The 12,204-nt window shown below is 36.2% G+C and overlaps 1 protein-coding gene across 2 annotated transcripts in view; it reads right to left on the bottom strand.

Annotated features, from left to right (window-relative positions):
* Positions 1-12,204, bottom strand: part of SNX7 (sorting nexin 7) — a 98,255-nt gene that overhangs the window by 28,407 nt on the left and 57,644 nt on the right. The window lies entirely within an intron of this gene.

Raw genomic sequence — 12,204 nt, 5'->3', positions numbered from 1 at the left:
CCGATGAAGTCACAGAAGGAACGGGTGACCAGATCCTACGGAGCCACGCACTTGGTGGTAAAGTCGATGGATTTTATGCGGTTTGATCCCAAGGCCAGGAAACGTCAAGCAGAACTGATAACATCTCTCTCATATTTTCAAAGGGGCATCATACCTTACCACTGTGGTGTACTGAAAAGTATTTGAAAGAGGCCGTTACTTAAGAAGATCCCCATTTCGGAGACATTAAAATGTGAAAATGAGTCTTAGAATCAAAATACGTTATTTTGCTTCAAATGCTCATGTGAGTTATTACTCTTATTCTTTTCATTATCATCATTATTATTTTTGCTATGGAATTTTGCTTTTCTCTCCTTGTTTCATTGCAGCTATATTTGCTTTTATTTCCTAAGAATAGACATTTGGTATTATATAAAATCTTCCATTACCAATGGGAGATCTATGTTAATAGTAAGGTTAACTTACCTGTTTTTTGCGGGGGCAGGAGAAGGAGATATTTTTTTACTCGTTTTGTTTGTGAACTATCTCAGTGAGGCCACTTATTACTTTAGAGTATGTGTATTCTTTGGGGTGATTATTCTATTAAATCTTAGAGAATCTGTCTAAAGAGGTGTTAATGGGCTATATTAAAAGGATGTTCGATGGTGGGCTGTGGAAGCTAGGGGATAAGAGAAGAGTAAAATGGCTGAAAGTCCAAATATTTCAAACAGGATCTGGATCTGCTGGAAAAAGCTCAGGGGCAGGTTAGAGAACTTCACTCCTCTGGGTTGTTGGGTGAAATTGTGCTATTTTTCATAACCAGATGGAAATTACCAGCAAAATGCCTCTCCTATGTAGTAGAACCAGGAGGCGCCTACACCAGCGGTAAGCTCGCTATTACTCTCCTCTCCATAGCTTCTGCAGTCTAAAATTGCTATGCACTAGAATGAGATCACTGGCAGACCCTCTCCTAAAATAGGCTTTAGGAAATAGAGTATCTAAGTCATATATATTTTATCTTTCTCCCCTTCCTGACAGTTTAACATGACGTCCCTGCCATAAGGGGTTAACAGGAGTTTTCCCTTCATCAATCCACAACTCCCCTCACAGAAGCCCTTGGAACTGGTGGTCTGGCTGGTTGGCGCTTCTGCTCCAGCTGAGAGTTACAGGAGAGTCCTGTCCTGTTCTCTGACCTCACTCTCACCTACAGAAAGAAGGGGTATAGACTTATCACCATGGCACTGTGATTAAGGAGACTGATGCCGGGTTAGACTGACTTCAGTTTGAGTCCCACTTCTGTCTTTATAAACTATGTGGCATTGGGTAACACTAGCTGTTGAAGCCCTAGTTTCTTCAACTGTAAAATGGATATAAAAATAATAATACCTACACATAGGGATTTTATTTTATATTTTTTAAAGATTTTATTTATTTATTTGACAGAGAGAGAGAGAGATCACAAGTAGGCAGAGAGGCAGGCAGAGAGAGGGGGGAAGCAGGCTCCCTGCTTAGCAGAGAGCCCGATGCCAGGCTCGATCCCAGGACCCTGAGATCATGACCTAAGCCGAAGGCAGAGACTTAACCCACTGAGCCACCAGGTGCCCTGGGGACTTTAAATGCATAAAATAATAAACACTAATTCTTTCACAGTGCCTGGCAATTTGCCTATTAAATGTTATGTATTACCAGCACCACCTCCACCACTATGACCACTACCATCACCATCATAATCATCATCAACATCATCAACAGTGGGTGAAACTGAAATCGATTCCCTCTCCTTTTCCAGAATTTTGCTCTCTGGGAGTATTGCATTCCTGTGCCAGGGTCTTGGTCTTAAGTCAATTTCTAGTGCTATTTCTTTATCTGTTCTCACCAGGGTGGAAGATGATGCATATGCTTTAAATCTATATGATCAACTCTTGTCATTTTTTTGTAGCTCTACATGAGTAATTTTTCTTTCTTGGATGATTTCATGATGACTTCAGTTGGAAAAGGAGAAAAGAGACATTAGGTATTTCTCCACACTAAATCATCTTCCCATCATTTCAATTCTAGGAATCTCAAATTGATAATAAGCACAAAGCATCTGGTTCAAATGAAGAACGAGCTGGACTCTGTCTTTCCTAATAATTAACAAAAGCATAGTATGTCCTTTCCCTTAATTGACTTCAATTTTGGCAAGTTCTTTGGTATAAGGAACTGTGCATTTGGATGGTGCCATCCGGGCTTAGAACATATACACTCAACAAAAGATAACCAAAGTGGGAGAGTAAGATGTGCCAGAACCTGGCAGGCCAAGGAAGCCCTTCCAGCCACACAGCAGGTTTCAATAATTCTAAAAGCAGGAAATTCAATTCATATTCACTACTATATAATAGCACAGAAAAGACTGAATTAAAAAGGATTAAAGCTTGAATAATTGTTTTCACAAATCCTGGAAGTGATTTGGCCCTCTGTTAGTGGAAAAACAGAAGAAGCAAGCAACCCTTTTTGCCAGGAAAATGTTATAATACCAGAATAAACAGTACAAGATTGTAAGATAGTGGGAAAAAAATAAGATTTATATTTAACAGCAAAGCTAATGGGTAATTTCTAGCTTCAGTTATATTCAGCTAGAAATTAGCCACACAATTAAATGAAAACCATTAATAGCAGAGCTCAGGCAAACAAAACAAAGTCTTTGTCCAATAGTGACTCCCTACTATAGTACCAGTAACAGCAACTAGAATAATAACCATTTATTGCACTTCTGCCATGGGCCATTGCATTAAGCTATATACTTTACATATATTATTTCATTTAATCTGCATAATAATGTTGCAAATTTGGTATTATTATCTTCTTTTTACACGTTAGGAAACTGGGAGAAAAAAATGAAAGAGATCATACAGTTTTTTATAGCATTATGGAGATTCAAACTACAGTCTGCCTAAGTCAAAGCCCCTGTTTTTTTTTTGTTTTTTTTTTTTTCATATTAACAGCACCAAGCTAGCTTGCCTATGGCTTTCAATGTTGAAATGATTCAGCTTTAACTCATGGAGCTTGTAATCTATTAGAATATATGAAGGCAAAAATGCAATAAAAACCAAAGACTATAATACAAAGCAGAATGTGATATATATACCACAATTGAGGAAAAAATTAAGAGTGATCTAGGACAACACAGAACGGAGGATTGATTCTGAATGGAGCAGGGGACATTTTAACTGTCAATTCAGTAGGCAGAGACTGAAGAAGAAACACCTGAATGAAGGTAAGGTATCAACAAAACCACAAAGATGGCATGCTACCATGATAATGGAATGGATAAGAGGTAGGTTTGGAGTCTGGAGGTAGACAAGAAGAAACCAGAAACACTGCTGGATAGGCTAATTAAAGTTTCACTGCTTGAGGGTATAAATTATATTGAGCATGAAATGGATTCTTTGGGAAATGGCAAATCACTGAAAGTTTTTGACCAGGACAGAGCTGTATTTCTTAAGTAAGTGATGTACAGGGATGGTTAAAGGAAAAGGGAGGAGAGGAAAAAAGGAAACCAATTAACTGCATTGGCATCATGAAGAAACAATGGTAAGGAGGACCGGCTTCATCCTAGGCACTCACTCATCCAGTAGTACTCACTCAGCATCCATCTAGTCTGTATTAGGAACTAAGATAAAGGGCATCCCAGACTGCAGTGTAGGAAGACCCGGAGCTCACCTCCTCCATGGGCACACCAAATCTATATATATATACAGAGCAATTTTTCCTGAAGAACTGAGGGCTGATTGAACAGCCAGACAAAAATGCCACAAAAATAGAAAATTAGAGGCCAATATCCCTGATGAATATAGATGTAAAAAATCTCAACAAAGTGTTAGTAAAACAAATTCAAAAGTGCATTAAAAGGATCATATACCATGATACAGTGGGATTTATTTCAGGGATGCAAGAATGGTTCAATATCTACAAATCAATGTGGTACACCACATTAAAGAGACAAAAGATAAAAATCATATGATGATGATCTCAATAGATGCAGAAAAAGCACTTGACAGAAGTTGGCATCCACTTATAATAAAAACTCTCAACAAAGTATATATAGAAGTAGTGTACCTCAACATAATAAAGGCCGTATGTGACAAACCCACAGTTAATATAGTTAACACTATATTCAATGATGAAAAGCTGAAAGTTTTTACTTTAAGATCAGGAATAAGACAAAGCTTCCCACTATACAATTTTTATTCAGAATAGTAGTGGAAGTCTTAGCCACTGTAATTAGGATAGAAAAAGTAATAAAAACTATCTAAATTGGACATAAGTAAAACTCACTATTTGCAGATGACATGATACAATATATAGAAAATTCTAAGGATTCCACCAAAAAACTATTAGAACTAATAAATTCAGTAAAGTGTTAGGATACAAAATTAATATACAGAAATCAACTGTGTTTCTATATGCTAATAACAAACTATCAGAAAGGGAAATTTTTAAAATAATCCCATTTATAATTACATCAAAAGAATAAAATACCTAGGAATAAATTTAATTGAGGTGAAAGACCTGGACACTGAAAACTGTAAGTCACTTATAAAAGAAATAAACAAATAAATATAGGGATATTCCATGCTCATGGACTGGAAGAATTAATATTTATTAAAATGTCCATACCACCCAAGTCCATAAAATCCCCATCAAAATGCCAATGGCATTTTTCAAAGAACTAGAACAAATAGTCCTAAAATTTGTATTGAACCACAAAAGTCCCCAAATAGTCAAAGCAATCTTGAAGGAAAACAAACAAAGCCAGGGGTGTCATGCTCCCTGATATCAAACTATTCTACAAAACTACAGCAATCAAAACAGTATGATACTGGCAAAAAAAGAGACATAGATCAATGGAATAGAATCGAGAGCCCAGAAATAAACCTACACCTTAGATGGCCAATTAATATACAACAAAGGAGGCAAGAATATACAATGGGGAAAAGACAGTTTCTTTAATAAACAGTATGGAGGAAACTGGACAGCCACATGCAAAAGAATGACACTGGATGAATATCTTACACCACATACAAAAATAAATTCGAAATAGATTAAAGACTTGAATATAAACTTGAAACTATAAAAAACTCCTAGCATAAAATAGTAGGCAGCAAACTCTTTAACACTGATCTTAAAGATACTTTTTGAACCCGTTTCTTCAGGCAAGAGCAACAAATGCTAAAATGAACACATGGAACTCCATCAGACCAGAAGCTTCTGTACAGTGAAGGAAACAATCAATGAAACAAAAAGGCAACCTACTGAATGGGAGAAGGTATATGCAAATCATAGACCTATCAAGGGTTTAATACTCAAAATATATAAAGAGCATACACAATTTATCTTAAAAAAAACTGATTAAAAAATGGACAGAGGACTTGGATAGGTATTTTCCAAAAGAAGACGTATAGATGGCAACAGGCCCATGAGAAGATGCTCAACATTAGTGGTTACCAGGGAAATTCAAATTAAAACAAGAGGTATGACCTCTCTCATCTGTCAGAATAGCTATCACCAAAAAGATAAGAAATAACAAGTGCTGGCCAGGATGTGGAGGAAAGGGAACCCCTGAACACTGTTGGTGGGAATGTAAATTAGTGCACCCACTATGGATCCCTCAAAAAATTTTTAATTCCTCAAAAAATTAAGAATAGAACTACTGTATAATTCAGCAACTCCACCTCTGGGTATTTATCTGAAGAAAATGAAAATAATTCAAAGAGATATATGCACCCCTATGTTCAATTAATTACAGTAGCCAATAAATGGATGCAACCCAAGTGTCCACATATAGATGAATGGATAGAGAAGATGTGGTGTAGATATACAATGGACTATTATTCACCCACAAAAAAGAATGAAATCATGACATCTGTGACAAAATAGATGGACCTAGAAAGTGTTATGCTAAGTGAGATAAGTCAGAGAATGACAAATACTGATATGTGGAATCTGTAAAACAAGACAAAAAAACAGAAACAGATTGATAGAAATAGGAAACAAACTGTTGGTTGCCATGGGTGGAGGGGTGGAGGAGATGAGGGTTGGGTAAAATAGTGAAGATGAGCAGAATGTACAAACTTGCAGCTATAAAATAAATAAGTCATAAGGAATATTGTCAATAATATTGTGATAACTCTGTGTGGTAACAGATGGTACGTAACTAGATCTATCATGGGGCTTGCTTTGTGGTATATAAAAATACTGAATCACTATGATATACACCTGAAATAAAGAGGATATTGTATGAAGAGTCAAGAAACTGACCCTGCCCTGAGGGACTCATACCCAAAGGGAGGGATTAAACAATCAACCAGATAAAGAAATGCCAGATAAAGGCATTTCACGTAAAGCAAATAGCTGTTTACAGCCCTAGAAGCACGTTTACTTGGGAGCATCTGAAAAATTATAGGTGGTTTGTGAAAGTTGGTACCTAGAACGTGAGGAGGGGAATTTGAAAAGATGAGGAAAGGAGAGGCTGGCAGTTTTCAGGTCCTGATGGGTTTCCTTAATAGAAGACAAGTAAAATCACTGAAGGAGGCTGAGGAACCGAAAGGACCCAGGGACAGTAGTAACGATCAGATTCCTGATGCAGGGTCACTGAGAGGAGAAAACTTCAATGCTGGGAGACAGAATCAGTAGGGTTTACCAACTGACAATATGTGGGCATTGGGAGAAAAGTCCATTTTGCTGTGAAGATTAACTGGAAGAACAGGTGGGATAGGGGGAGATAGGAAATGAAAGCCTGAAAGTGACAGGTACAGTCTTATATAAAGAGAGGAACGTACACTTCTATGTAAACATTGAAAACCACTCCGTCGTATGTAGGGCGACAAGCAAATTTTAGATCACACTCAAGCTCTGAAACTCTGAAAGTGACTTTGCTGTAGTAATTTGGGTGGTTTGGGCAACCAGGGAGGTGATAGGGAAATGCTAATTATATGCAAACACAGATGAATCTTTTAAATAACAAAAAATGAGAGCTGTATGTTTCTGGAAAACACCCAAAGAAGTGCTCTGCATCTCAGTGCAGCTGATGCACATTGCCTAGCTTCTGGACAAGACAAGACTTCTCTTTATTACCAAGGTTTTTAGTGTGATATGTTAATGATGCTTAATTTGCCTTAGAATTCTTCTAGAACAGAAAACAGTGATGCGGTTCATTTGAAAACTATTAAAACACTTGTTCCAATAAAATGAGTGCCTAATCCTCCTCATTAAAATATATGAATATATAAGTCTGGTTCCATTCTTTGGCCATATCTCTTGATTCGATCAATTATTTTGTAGCACTATGCTTTCAAGGTCCTCACAAAACTGTAAAACATTTTACAAGTAATTCAAATGTCATTTACACTGAATATCCTCATTTCCAGAACATTTCTGTATGTCCAGGGATCTGCTGCAAGTGGGAAGCAGGACATGTACCTGGAGTGTGCCTGCCTCGGTGACAAGTTCTCCACATCCTAAGGACAAGATGCTTTTGTGACCCAGATTCCACATGTCCCGTCCACTGAGGCAGCTCCACTCTGCAGAAGTAACATTTACTTTTCTTCGTTGCCTTAGGGCATTAATACATTGGTTTGGGCTCCTCCTGTTTTCCCGAGTTTTAAAAATTTCACAATCACACACATGTAGAATAGGCCCCTTAATAGTCACGTTTCCTCCTCTGTAATATGAGGAGAAAGTCCCTACTTAATAGGATTCTTTGAATAATATGTTGGTAAAAACCCTGGAACTAAGCACTTAGTGCACGTTAGGGTTAGAGCGGCACCCCAAAGTGACCACGGAAGGACTGGTGTGTCAGAAATGTCCTGAGTCTGCCAGCTCACTCATCTGTACTATCTTAGAGAATCCTTCCTGAGAACCTGCATAAAAAAGGAAACAGCAGTCATAAAAGAAACAAAGAGACACTCTATCAATAGCTCAGAAAGCTTCCCCACAAGCCCCAATATACCCGAGAGTGTTGGTATCCAGACTGCACAATGCGGTCACGCCCAGACGTCTATGTAAAGCCATTCCATCAGGAACCCCTCCAAATCAGAAAAAGTCCAGGCATCACCTCCATTTTAAAGAATTAGGTTGCCATGTCATCTTAATAAAGTATCCCACTTTAACCAAGGAACGTTCATATCTTGTTAATCACGGGATGATAAAATCCTAAAGCAAAAAATGCAAATGGACCTTTTGCTCCCCTGACTCTGAAGGCACTTTAGAGTCTCCTCCTAGTAACTAACAACACCTGATCAGCAACTTAAGAAAACCGCCATATTTCCAAACATTTTCTTCCGCCTTTATTTTTTCTTATTTATCAGAAATTAGTTATTCCTAGAAAATACATTAGTTCAGTCAACAGCTACTTGTTGAATTCTAACTGTGCCAAGTGACATGCTAGCACTGGTGCCCCCATGTGAAATACTTTCCTTCTTTTCTCACTCACTTTTTGGCATACTGATTTCATAGAGACAGTTCTTTACCTAATGTCAGAAAACGCTCTCCATTCAGATACAATTTCATGATGAGATCAATATGGAATGTCTTATTCTATGTCTCTGAAATTGGGATTCTTATATACACATTAATACTCAGGGATGGCCTGAGTATTAAATATTTATAATTAATTAGTACTAATTATTGCCAATGTCATGAATAAATGTGGCATAATCTTTTATGATATTTTATGTGGATAGATATTTTATGGAGATCATATACAAATAGTTTTAAATTAATACAAACTTAAATCTATTATGGAGTAGTGATACTCAAATAAAACTTTAAAATGTCAGAGCTTAAAAAAATGTTCAGCTTCCACTGGCAATTAATGGGTCCTTCTCAGACGACTGGGGTATACTTTTCCAACTTTTCTATATCGAAGAAAGTAAACTCTTAGGGTAAAAATGTTTGAATTACACACTACATTAAAATATGTGTTAGAAGCAAATCTGCTTGACTGCTGAACTATATATTTAATAAATAATTAATATACTTTGGCATGGTAATTCTAGAGGAGTTAATTGCCATGATTACCAACAATTTTGTCAAAGTATCATTTATAAAAATTACAGACTGAGAAAGCAGTTCCTCACAGTCTATTTCTCTAGGAATAGCTGCCAGGCTGATGGGAGAAAATACCAGTCAAACTTTTTTCAATCACTGTGGTCTATCCCTGCTAAACAGCAGTCTAGGGGGCATTTCACTGACCTCTCCAAAAATTACCCTAGCTGACTAGTCAATCATCCATCTTTCATTGCTTATCTCTTACATTATAATCTAGAACTAGTGGCAAGTAAACGCACCTTTCCCTCACCCTGTCTTGTCTCCATTTGCAAGCACAGTAGTAAGACCATACAGGCAGCACAATTAAAATCGAAGAGTCTCTCCAGTATCATGACTAAGTCCCTAACCTAACACTGAAACAGCTTCTTGGGGTCTGCTCCAAAAGCATTATTGGAAGAATTTTTTCTTCATTAACACGTAAGGGCAATATCACAAAACTCAGTCCAAAGTGGAACAATTTTTGAGGTTAGAAAGACTTGATACGGGGCACCTGGGTGGCTCAGTGGGTTAAGCCTCTGCTTTCGCTCAGGTCATGATCTCAGGGTCCTGGGATAGAGCCCCGCATCGGGCTCTCTGCTCAGCGGGGAGCCTGCTTCCCCCTCTCTCTCTGCCTACTTGTGATCTTTCTCTCTGTCAAATAAATAAAAATAAAATCTTTAAAAAAAAAAAGACTTGATACAAAAACTGATACTCCCTCCATAAGCAATAGTAATGACAAGTCATTCTTTTTCTTTCCCCAGTTTCACTGAGATGTAATTGACAAATGAAATTGTATATGTTTGAAGTGTACAAGATAATGACGAATCATTCTTACTTAGAAATAGAGATATAAAAGTCCTAAAACACTGACCAAACCAAACCCCCACCGATGGTAAAGTTGAATTTACCTGGGATCCAATGATGGTTAAAGTGAGAAAACCTCTTAGTGTAAATTACCACATTAAGTGCATAATGGAGAAAAATCATACACTTACACGAGTAGATGCAGACAACTATTTAATAAAATTCACCACCCACTTATGAATCAACTTCCTATCGCAGAGAATAGGAACTGTCTAAATCTGATTAAAAATGGGGGGGTAGCAATCATCAGTACTAACAAAAAAAAATCTTAAAAGCATTTATGGCAGAATCAGGAATAATAGAATAATTTCCCATCAGTAATAACATTATAATGCATTTTTTAGCCAGCTCAGTAAGAAATGAAATAAAAAAAGAAATATAAAGTATAATGGTTGGATAAATATTAAATACCAAGAAAATAAACAAAACTATCAATATGCACCCATGATAGGAAGGATATTCTACCTAGTAAATCTCAAAGAGTCTACAAAGTATTAAAATTAAAACTAATTTAGAAGATTGCTGGATATAAATATGCTCAAGTGAATTATATTTCTTTACTCGAGCCAAATACAAAGTTGTAAAATAAAAATTTTTTAGATTTATGATTTAAGATACACACAAAAAATAAGGTTCTTAGGAATAAATTTATCACAAAATGTAGAAGAACTTTTTGGAAAAGACATTTTTGAACTTTATTGAGAGATACACAAAAAGACTTAAAATGAATGGGGAGTATCTGACAAATCATTCTATTTTACATCTTCTAGCTAGTTCTCTTTTCTCTAATTTCAGCTTAAATATGTTTCTCAGATAATCTTTTCCAGAAGAATATTTATGTACAAAGTGGCTTCTTTTGCTGAAATAAACAGTTGACCACTGTTCATTACCTTAACATTGATTAACAATAGTTAATCTTTTTAAAAAAATTTCCTATGTTGAAATGTAAGTTTGTACCATGAGGACCGTGTGTCTATTTTTTTACCATTTTACATCCCCCCATGTTTACACTAGGTGGGAATTTGATAATTATTTTTAGAATGGAGGGATGATTTTAGAAAAGTGAAATATTAGTAATGAATCTAGGCCTTTTTCCCTACTGCCTTTCCAATGATTATTTCTTTACTCTTCTAAATACCACACAAAATTAAAATGAGCCTGTACCCTAACCCTAAAGTAATAACATCCCCAAAATTTTGAACAAAACAATTTGAGAATAATAGCTATTCTTTCTTAAAAATATCTTCATTGTTTTCTTTTTAAAAATGGCTTCTCTATTATTTCCTTTTATGGAAAAAAAATCAACCATTCAATCTATTTATTCAAATGCTAAAAATTTCTCTTCATCATCAGAAAAGCTGGGAAATTATCATTTCGAAAAGTTCTTGAAAATAATATACCTAAATAAAAAGATTTAGATTGCCACTCCATCAGAAGACAATAGAAAATTCAAAAATCCAATTCTAATCTGACAGCTATGTCTTCTTAACAAGTATTAATTAAATTGCAGGGGAGAGATAAGAGGGCTCTTAACAATAAAATTATATTATTTTCTGATTCGTGAGAGAGGTAAGATGTGTCTGGAGAAATCAGATGCCTGATTATACAATGCTGCTCAGGCATACATATGATTACTAAGTAGTACCTTTTTTATGTACTTTACAATACACACATTTCTTAAAAAGTAGAAACCTTTCTCCCTGAAACCCATTGGTAATTTTATTATCCAAATGGAACATGTTCAGGAAAACATAATGCATTTTTTAAAATGTCAATTTGAATCATAAACACCCACAAATGTAGTTGACACATCACCTTTCAATTCAGCATCTCCAGCACCACTAACATCTCTCAAATAAAGAATATGATTTCCTGTAACACTGGAGGCAACAAAGCCAATTATTTAAAGGGTCCTATTTTTTAAAAAGTAGTGATCTCCTTTGAATCTTCTGTACAACAGAAGCATAGTAAATATATATTGGACTAAAGAGGATTTATCACTTTCTAGGTGTTTCCATGAGTCTTGTTCATAATAAACCTTCTAAAAAGAAATTGTGTATCTCCTTAAATATTAAAAAGAAAGTCAAGGGGATACCTGAGTGGCTCAGTGGGTTAAGCCTCTGCCTTTAGCACAGGTCATGATCTCAGTGTCCTGGGATCAAGCCCCGCATCGGGCTCCCTGCTCAGCGGGGAGCCTGCTTTCCCCTCTCTCTTTTCCTATTTGTGATCTCTCTGTCAAGTAGATAAATAAAAATCTTAAAAAAAAAAAATCAAGGTCTTTGACCGATGTAA

Source organism: Neovison vison, chromosome 2 (genome assembly GCF_020171115.1).
Source record: "Neovison vison isolate M4711 chromosome 2, ASM_NN_V1, whole genome shotgun sequence".
In the NCBI taxonomy this organism is placed as follows: domain Eukaryota; kingdom Metazoa; phylum Chordata; class Mammalia; order Carnivora; family Mustelidae; genus Neogale; species Neogale vison.
The sequence above is the reverse complement of the archived record's forward strand: the minus strand, read 5'-3'. Positions and strand labels throughout refer to the sequence as shown.